Genomic DNA, 10,622 nt, shown 5'->3' on the forward strand with positions numbered 1-10,622 from the left:
AGTGGAATGTTTTGTGCTCATATAATTAAAAAAACAATTCATCAGCTGTAAGGTGAAGTTTTATTTACTTATAGCAGTTTGAAGACTACTCTCTCTCTCTCCACAGACTCAATTCTTACAACTCCACTGCTTTCACATTGTGGAATGTACACTTACAGTCCCTCAATCTGTCTCTCTCTCCCTCAATCTGTCTCTCTATCCCTCAATCTGTCTCTCTATCCCTCAATCTGTCTCTCTATCCCTCAATCTGTCTCTCACTCCCTCAATCTGTCTCTCTCTCCCTCATTCTGTCTCTCTCTCCCTCAATCTGTCTCTCTCTCCCTCAATCTGTCTCTCTATCCCTCAATCTGTCTCTCTATCCCTCAATCTGTCTCTCTATCCCTCAATCTGTCTCTCTATCCCTCAATCTGTCTCTCTCTCTCCCTCAATCTGTCTCTCTTTCCCTCAATCTGTCTCTCTATCCCTCAATCTGTCTCTCTATCCCTCAATCTGTCTCTCTATGCCTGAATCTGTCGCTCTATCCCTCAATCTGTCTCTCTATCCCTGAATCTGTCTCCATATCCCTCATTCTGTCTCTCCCTCAATCTGTCTCTCTATCCCTAAATCTGTCTCCATATCCCTCATTCTGTCTCTCTATCCCTCAATCTGTCTCTCTATCCCTCAATCTGTCTCTCTATCCCTCAATCTGTCTCTCTCTCCCTCAATCTGTCTCTCTATCCCTCAATCTGTCTCTCTCTCCCTCAATCTGTCTCTCTTTCCCTCAATCTGTCTCTCTATCCCTCAATCTGTCTCTCTATCCCTCAATCTGTCTCTCTATCCCTGAATCTGTCTCTCTATCCCTCAATCTGTCTCTCTCTCAATCTGTCTCTCTATCCCTGAATCTGTCTCCATATCCCTCATTCTGTCTCTCCCTCAATCTGTCTCTCTATCCCTGAATCTGTCTCCATATCCCTCATTCTGTCTCTCTATCCCTCAATCTGTCTCTCTATCCCTCAATCTGTCTCTCTATCCCTCAATCTGTCTCTCTCTCCCTCAATCTGTCTCTCTCTCCCTCAATCTGTCTCTCTATCCCTCAATCTGTCTCTCTCTCCCTCAATCTGTCTCTCTCTCCCTCAATCTGTCTCTCTCTCCTTCAATCTGTCTCTCTATCCCTCAATCTGTCTCTCTCTCCCTCAATCTGTCTCTCTCTCCCTCAATCTGTCTCTCTATCCCTCAATCTGTCTCTCTATCCCTCAATCTGTCTCTCTCTCCCTCAATCTGTCTCTCTCTCCCTCAATCTCTCTCTATCCCTCAATCTGTCTCTCTATCCCTCAATCTGTCTCTCTCTCCCTCAATCTGTCTCTCTCTCCCTCAATCTGTCTCTCTCTCCCTCAATCTGTCTCTCTCTCCCTCAATCTGTCTCTCTATCCCTCAATCTGTCTCTCTATCCCTCAATCTGTCTCTCTATCCCTCAATCTGTCTCTCTCTCCCTCAATCTGTCTCTCTCTCCCTCAATCTGTCTCTCTATCCCTCAATCTGTCTCTCTATCCCTCAATCTGTCTCTCTCTCCCTCAATCTGTCTCTCTCTCCCTCAATCTGTCTCTCTCTCCCTCAATCTGTCTCTCTATCCCTCAATCTGTCTCTCTATCCCTCAATCTGTCTCTCTATCCCTCAATCTGTCTCTCTATCCCTCAATCTGTCTCTCTATCCCTCAATCTGTCTCTCTATCCCTCACTCTCTCTCTCTTCCTCGATCTCTCTCTTCCTTGATCTCTCTCTCTTCCTCGATCTCTCTCTCTTTCTCGATCTCTCTCTCTCTCTTCCTCAATCTCTCTCTCTCTTCCTCAATCTCTCTCTCTTCCTCAATCTCTCTCTCTTCCTCAATCTCTCTCTCTCTTCCTCGATCTCTCTCTTCCTCCCTCAATCTCTCTCTCTATCCCTCGATCTCTCAATTCAATTCAATTCAAGGGCTTTATTGGTATAGGAAACATGTGTTAACATTGCCAAAGCAAGTGAGGTAGATAATATATAAAGTGAATATATAAAGTGAAATAAACAATAAAAATTAACAGTAAACATTACACATACAGAAGATTCAAAACAATAAAGACATGACAAATGTCATATTATATATATATATACAGTGTTTTAACAATGTACAAATGGTAAAGGACACAAGATAAAATAAATAAGCATAAATATGGGTTGTATTTACAATGGTGTTTGTTCTTCACTGGTTGCCCTTTTCTCGTGGCAACAGGTCACAAACCTTGCTGCTGTGATGGTACACTGTGGTATTTCACCCAGTAGATATGGGAGTTTATCAAAATTGGATTTGTTTTCGAATTCTTTGTGGATCTGTGTAATCTGAGGGAAATATGTCTCTCTAATATGGTCATACATTAGGAAGTGCAGCTCAGTTTCCACCTCATTTTGTGGGCAGTGAGCACATAGCCTGTCTTCTCTTGAGGGCCATGTCTGCCTACAGCGGCCTTTCTCAATAGCAAGGCTATGCTCACTAAGTCTGTACATAGTCAAAGCTTTCCTTAAGTTTGGGTCAGTCACAGTGGACAGGTATTCTGCAACTGTGGACTCTCTGTTTAGGGCCAAATAGCATTCTAGTTTGCTCTGTTTTTTGTTAATTCTTTCCAATGTGTCAAGTAATTATCTTTTTGTTTTCTCATGATTTCGTTGGGTCTAATTGTGCTGCTTTCCTCTCTCTCTATCCCTCGCTCTCTCTCTCTCTTCCTCGCTATCTCTCATCCTCGATCTCTCTCTCTTCCTCAATCTCTCTCTCTTCCTCGCTCTCTCGTCCTCGCTCTCTCTATCCCTCGCTCTCTCCTCTTCCTCCTCTCTCTCTCTCTTCTCTTAATTCCTCTTTTCTCTCTTTGTATCCCTGACACATCTCTATCCTTCTGTCTCTCTCTGTCTCCCTCTCTATCACTCATTCTCCCTCCCTTCTTCCCTCTCTCCCTCGATCTGTCTCTCAATCTCTGTCTCTCTTCCAGTCCACCGCTCTCTCTCCCTCGATCTGTAACTCTCTCTCTTTCTATAAGTACTTGGTCACCTACAAACAAGCAAGATTTCTGGCTCTCACAGACCTGCAACTTCTTCTTTAAGAGGCTCCTCTGTCCTCCACTCGTTACCTGTATTAATGGCACCTGTTTGAACTTGTTATCAATATAAAAGACACCTGTCCACAACCTCAAACAGTCACACTCCAAACTCCACTATGGCCAAGACTAAAGAGCTGTCAAAGGACACCAGAAACAAATTTGTAGACCTGCACCAGGCTGGGAAGACTGAATCTGCAATAGGTAAGCAGCTTGGTTTGAAGAAATCAACTGTGGGAGCAATTATTAGGAAATGGAAGACATACAAGACCACTGATAATCTCCCTCGATCTGGGGCTCCTACGCAAGACCTCACGCTGTGGGGTCAAAATGATCACAAGTACGGTGAGCAAAAATCCCAGAACCACACGGGGGGATTGACCTGCAGAGAGCTGGGACCAAAGTAACAAAGCCTACCATCAGTAACACACTACGCCGCCAGGGACTCAAATCCTGCAGTGCCACACGTGTCCCCCTGCTTAAGCCAGTACATGTCCAGGCCCGTCTGAAGTTTGCTAGAGAGCATTTGGATGATCCAGAAGAAGATTGGGAGAATGTCATATGGTCAGATGAAACCAAATTATAACTTTTTGGTAAAAACTCAACTTGTCGTGTTTGGAGGACAAAGAATGCTGAGTTGCATCCAAAGAACACCATACCTACTGTGAAGCATGGGGGTGGAAACATCATGCCTTCGGGCTGTTTTTCTGCAAAGGGACCAGGACGACTGACCCGTGTAAAGGAAGTAATGAATGGGGCCATGTATCGTGAGATTTTGAGTGAAAACCTCCTTCCATCAGCAAGGGCATTGAAGATGAAACGTGGCTGGGTCTTTCAGCATGACAATGATCCCAAACACACCGCCCGGGCAACGAAGGAGTGGCTTCGTAAGAAGCATTTCAAGGTCCTGGAGTGGCCTAGCCAGTCTCCAGATCTCAACCCCATAGAAAATCTTTGGAGGGAGTTGAAAGTCCGTGTTGCCCAGCAACAGCCCCAAAACATCACTGCTCTAAAGGAGATCTGCATGGAGGAATGGGCCAATATACCAGCAACAGTGTGTGAAAACCTTGTGAAGACTTACAGAAAATGTTTGACCTCTGTCATTGCCAACAAAGGGTATATAACAAAGTATTGAGATAAACTTTTGTTATTGATCAAATACTTATTTTCCACCATAATTTGCAAATAAATTCATTAAAAATCTTACGATGTGATTTTCTGGATTTTTTTTCTCATTTTGTCTGCCATAGTTGAAATGTACCTATGATGAAAATTACAGGCCTCTCTTATCTTTTTAAGTAGGAGAACTTGCACAATTGGGGGCTGACTAAATACTTTTTTGCCCCACTGTATGTTGAAGAGGGTGGGGCTTAAGCTGCATCCCTGTCTCACCCCACGACCCTGTGGAAAGAATTGTGTGGTTTTTGCCAATTTCAATAGCACACTTGTTGTTTGTGTGGATTTTATAATCTGTTTTACCCCCAGCATGACTTTCCATTAATTTGTATAGCAGACCCTCATGCCAAATTGAGTCAAAGCTTTTTGGAAATCAACAAAGCATGAGAAGATGTTGCCTCTGTTTTGGTTTGTTTGTTTGTCAATTAGGGTGTGCAGGGTGAATACGTAGTCTGTCGTACTGTAATTTGGTAAAAAGCCAATTTCACATTTGCTCAGCACATTGTTTTCACTGAGAATGCACTAGTCTGTTAATGATAATGAAGAGGATTTTTCCAAGGTTGCGGTTGACGCATATCACATTTGTCTCCACTTTGGGGTGATCATTCATTGGTTCCAAATATTGGGGAAGCTAAGGACGATGTTAAAGAGTTTAAGTATATGTGGTCTGTATATTTGATCATTTCATTGAGGATACCATCAACACCACAGGCCTTTTTGGTCTGGAAGGTTTGTATTTTGTCCTGTAGTTCATTCAAGGTAATTGGAGAATCCAGTGGGTTCTGGAATCCAGTAGGTTCTGGAATCCAGTAGGTTCTGGAATCCAGTAGGTTCTGGAATCCAGTGGGTTCTGGAATCCAGTGGGTTCTGGTCTTTAATAGTTGATTCTAACATTTGTTTTGATGATGTATATGTTTTTTGCTGTTGGTTCTATCTCGGTTTTAGATAACGCTTCGTGTTGATGTTTGTTTAGTGTTTTCCAATTTTCCCAGAAGTGGTTAGAGTCTATGGATTCTCTCTCTGTCTCTATCCCCCTCTCTCTCGGTCCCTCTTTCTCTGTCCCTCTCTCTGTCTCTATCCCCCTCTCTCTCTTTCTATCCCTTTCTCTCTGTCTCTATCCCTCCCTCTCTCTCTACCCCCCCCCTCTCTCTCTATCCTTTTCTCTCTGTCTATCCCCCTCTCTCTCTGTCTCTATCGCTCTCTCTACCTCCCCTCTCTCTCTATCCCTTTCTCTCTGTCTCTATCCCTCCCTCTCTCTCTACCCCCTCTCTCTATCCCTTTCTCTCTCTGTCTCTATCCCTCTCTCTCTACCCCCCTCTCTCTCTGTCTCTATCCCTCTCTCTACCCCCCTCTCTCTATCCCTTTCTCTCTGTCTATCCCTCTCTCTTTCTCTCTCTCTCTCTCTCTCTCTGTCTCTATCCCTCTCTCTCTACCCCCTCTCTCTATCCCTTTCTCTCTGTCTATCCCTCTCTCTCTCTTTCTCTCTCTCTCTCTGTCTCTATCCCTCTCTCTCTCTTTCTCTGTCTCTCTCTCTGTCTCTATCCCCCTCTCTCTTTCTCTGTCCTCGGTCTCTATCCCCCCCCCTCTCTCTGTCTCTATCCCCCCCTCGCTCTCTTTCTCTCTTGCTCTCTCTCTCCGTCTCTATCCCCCCTCTCTCTTTCTCTGTCCTCTCTCTCCGTCTCTATCCCCCCTCTCTCTTTCTCTGTCCTCTCTCTCCGTCTCTATCCCCCCTCTCTCTTTCTCTGTCCTCTCTCTCTGTCTCTATCCCCCCTCTCTCTTTCTCTGTCCTCTCTCTCTGTCTCTATCCCGCTCTCTCTCTCTCTGTCTCTCTCTCTCTCTCTATCCCCCTCTCTCTCTCTATCCCCCTCTCTCTCTCTATCCCCCTCTCTCTCTCTCTCTCTCTCTCTCTCTCTCTCTTTCTCTGTCCTCTCTCTCTCTCAGCATTATCATCATACATGCACCCAAAATAAGAGCAGATTACACATTAAAGAAAAAATAATTCAATATTTATTTTGCTGTATAAACATCTTGCGTTGTTTTCCATATAACTATACAATACATAGGTTTATAACATCCTTCGACATCAGGAAGTATCAAGTGCCCTGCTGACAGTTTAATGCACAGCGTCTTATATACAGCATACATAGAAACAGCTATTGAACAGGCAGGAAGCTGTTACAAGATGCAGAAGATGCATTGTCAAAAAAAAATCCCTGAAAATTCCCTCAGTGAGGTAAGATACAGAGCCTTCAGAAAGCATTCAAACCCATTGACTCATTCCACATGTTGTTGTGTGACAGCCTGAATTCACAAATGGATTAAAAATAATAATAATTCTCACCCATCTACACACAATTACCCATAATGACAACGTGAAAAAATGTATTTTTTTATTTAAAAAAAAAAATTTTGCAAATCTATTTAAAACAAACTATCTCATTTACATAAGTATGAGCACACCCGTGGTAGTGATTGCAGCTGTAAATCTTTCTGGGTATGACAGCGATGACAGCTGTGAGTCTCTAAGAGCTTTGCACACCTGGATTGTACAATATTTGCACATGTTTATTTTTGTAATTCTTCAAGCTTTGTCAAATTGGTTGTTGATCATTGCTGGACAGCCATTTTCAGGTCTTATCATAGACTTTCAAGCAGATTTAAGTCAAAACTGCAACTCGGCCCCCTCAGGAACATTGAATGTTGTCTTGTGTAGATTTGACCTTAGGTTATTGTCCTGCTGAAAGGTGATTTCATCTCCCAGTATCTGGTGGAAAGCAGACTGAAGCAGGTTTTCCTCTAGGATTTTGCCTGTGGTTAATTCTATTCTGTTTATTTTTTTAAAAAGTGCCATTGACAAGCATACCCATACAATGATGCAGCCACCACCACTATATATGAAGTGTCTCAACGATGCGTTGGATTTGTCCCAAACACAGCACTTTTGTGTTCAGGGCAAACAGTGAATTGTTGTTGATCCATCCTCAGTTTTCTCCTGTCACAGCCATTAAACTCTGTAACTGTTTTAAAGTCACCATTGGCCTCATGGTGAAATCCCTGAGCAGTTTCCTTCCTCTCCGGCAACTGAGTTAGGAAGGACGCCTGTATCTTTGTAGTGACTGGGTGTATTGATACACCATCCAAAGTGTAATTAATAACTTCACCATGCTCAAAGGGATATTCAATGTCTGCAGTAGGTGCCCTTCTCTCTGATTCCACTTTGACATTATTGTGGGTAGGCCAATGACACAAAATCTTAATTTAATAAAATGTTAAATTCAGGCCGCAACACAACAAAATGTGGAAAAAGTCAAGGGGTGTGAATACTTTGAAGGCGCTGTAAACATTCACTTCCGTTCTCCTCTTTTCCCTGGCCTCTCTCACTCCCTCCATCTCACGGATCCAACACACTCTTAGGTGTATGTCCCAAATTGCACCCTATTCCCTATATAGTGCACAAATTTTGACCTGTTTGAAACTTGGTCTAAAGTAGTGCACTATATATAGGGAATAGGGTGCAATTTGGAACGCATGCTTAGTTAACAGGAAGAAGCTACAATAAAATGTCACAACAAAAAAATACAAATATTCGTGTGTTTTGTCAAATATACAAACGTTTTTCTTTCATCATAAACACATGAAGCAGCTTGAAATCAAGGATTTTCTCTTTTTAAAAAAATAATAAAAATAAAAAACTTCGGCACTGAAATACATTTCAACCCTCGGGTGTAACGTACCACTGTGTCCCAAATAGCACCCTATTCCCTACATAATGCACTACTTTTGACCAGAGCCCTATGGTGGCATCGTGAAGAAGTAGCGCACTATAAAGTGTGCGATTTGGGACAAACGTGTGATCCACATTTCCTTATTGTTGTGACTGGGTTCAGACTCCAAACTGATTAAGTCCTATTGATCATATGTAAAACAACAACAACTCATTATCATCTGGAATAATGCTATATATTATATTTTCGGAGAAACAACTTTGCATATCAGCTTTAAGATATAATATATTGAAAGGCCACAGGAATTAGACTGATAGGATGGAGCACATTATCAAAAACACAACTAAAATTGTTGAAGAAGAAAAGACATTTAATGAGCTGCGACAGATCCAGAATTACGCTCAGATATAAGTGCCGGTTGTCTCCTGGCTCTGTAGCCTAGTCCCAGGTATGTTCGTGTTATCGTTCCACTCCAATGGCTAAACATAGGACACAAGAGGATAAGGAGTGGAATGTTAGCACAAACAGACTGGCTCCCCGGGTGTTGAGTCGCAAACAAACTGCTTTTATTAAGAAGAGCTTATATCTGTCTTATTTCACATGTGTATTAATAGGCATGTGTGAATTTCATTTAAAAAAAAACATTTGTTTGCATATCCCAACTCTCCCTGAGACGACCCCAGAGAGTGGGGTCACGGCCAGGGTCTGCCAATATTAACAGCGACGACCCTGGAGCCATGAGGAGTAATGTGCTCAAGGGCACATCGACAGATAGTTCAAACCCCTAAGCCGACAGGGTGAACCAACGACCTTTCGGTTACTGGCCCAACGCTCTTACTGCAAGGCTACCTACCACCGTATTAGCCTGGGAGCCAGTCTGTTTTTTGCTTTGTAGGAAACAAATTGGTCTGGCTTGACAATGGAGTTGTTGTAACAGGCTTCCCTGTGTTCGCCTAACGCTATAGATGTCTTCCTCACACAGCCTCAAGCTGGAGAGTGACGTTTACGAGGCTCACTCTGTTACATAGGCGAGATAACACGCACAGATGTGGGACCCAGGCTAGCAAACCAAAATGAAGCCCTGTACTTTGGACACCCCGGAGGAAGGAAAGGTAGCTTCAGTCCCAAAGCAGAGCGCTCCGTGGGCAACGTTTCCCCTAGGTACAGGTCTAGAATCAGCCTTCCCTACCCGAATCCTAACCTTAAACATTAGTGGAGAAAATGCTAAACTGACCCAAGATCAGCATTTAGGGGGCAAATTCACCCAACAAAGAAAATACAACTCTAAGTAGTCAGCGATACAGCTGTAATTCTGTATTTACGTGTCGAATTCTAATTCTATAATTATAATTATTATTATGGTGAAAAACAGAGTAACACAAACAAATGTATAAAATACTGTTGATATAATACAACAGGGTAAAATAACCTCATCTGAAGACCCATTGAAGACAAAGGCCGTGACCCAAAAAAGGGCAACCTATTCCCTAAAGAGTGCACTACAAGAGGAGTGCACTACTTTTGACCACAGTAGAGCACAAAAGGAGTGTGTGTACTTTATGGGGAATAGGGTGCTATTAGTTGTCCGTCATTTGATTTATATTATCATTAAAAGGACAAAAGTTTATTTTGTATTTATATATATACACACACAACGATATTTCGAAAAGTGAGATACAAAGAGTATTGAACAGTCAATAATATAGAAGTAGATGTATTATAAGGTTATAGAATAAGGCCAGCGGAACCAGTCTCGGAACCAGTCTCACAAGAAAAGGTTTCCCCCCAACATTCCCAGGGTTTCCCCCAACATTCCCAGGGTTTCCCCCAACATTCCCAGGGTTTCCCCCCAACATTCCCAGGGTTTCCCCCCAACATTCCCAGGGTTTCCCCCCAACATTCCCTGGTTTTCCCCCAACATTCCCAGGGTTTCCCCCAACATTCCCAGGGTTTCCCCCAACATTCCCAGGGGTTCCCCCCAACATTCCCAGGGTTTCCCCCCCAACATTCCCAGGGTTTCCCCCCAACATTCCCAGGGTTTCCCCCCAACATTCCCACGGTTTCCCCCCAACATTCCCAGGGTTTCCCCCCCAACATTCCCAGGGTTTCCCCCAACATTCCCAGGGTTTCCCCCCAACATTCCCAGGGTTTCCCCCCAACATTCCCAGGTTTTTTTCCCCCAGAATTCCTGGTTGGAGATTCACGTAAATCAGGAGCAAATAAACAGGAAACACAGGAATCCTCCAACCAGGAAAACCTTGTTAAAATTTACAGGAAATGTCCAACCCTAGTCATAAATCCTCCTAGCTACATACGGTGTGCCGCTGTATGTTATCAGCTACAGCTTATAACCCGTTATAAGAGCTTACAACCTCTCTATACTTGACAGACAGTAGTTAAAAACAGTTCTTGTCGTTGTCGACTTCCAGCTGGTATATAAACAACATCCAACAAGCTCCCAAATAGCCTGGGTTCCAGTCTGTTTGTGCAATATCATTCCAGCTGTCATTCCCACTTGTCATGCCAAACAAGAGACAAGGAGTGAAATGATATTGCACAAATAGACTGGTAGCCAGGCCCACCTCCACAACCTCTTCCCAGGGTAGTCACTAGCACACCACTGCAGACAG

Source organism: Oncorhynchus keta, chromosome 21, assembly GCF_023373465.1.
Source record: "Oncorhynchus keta strain PuntledgeMale-10-30-2019 chromosome 21, Oket_V2, whole genome shotgun sequence".
NCBI classification, from domain to species: domain Eukaryota; kingdom Metazoa; phylum Chordata; class Actinopteri; order Salmoniformes; family Salmonidae; genus Oncorhynchus; species Oncorhynchus keta.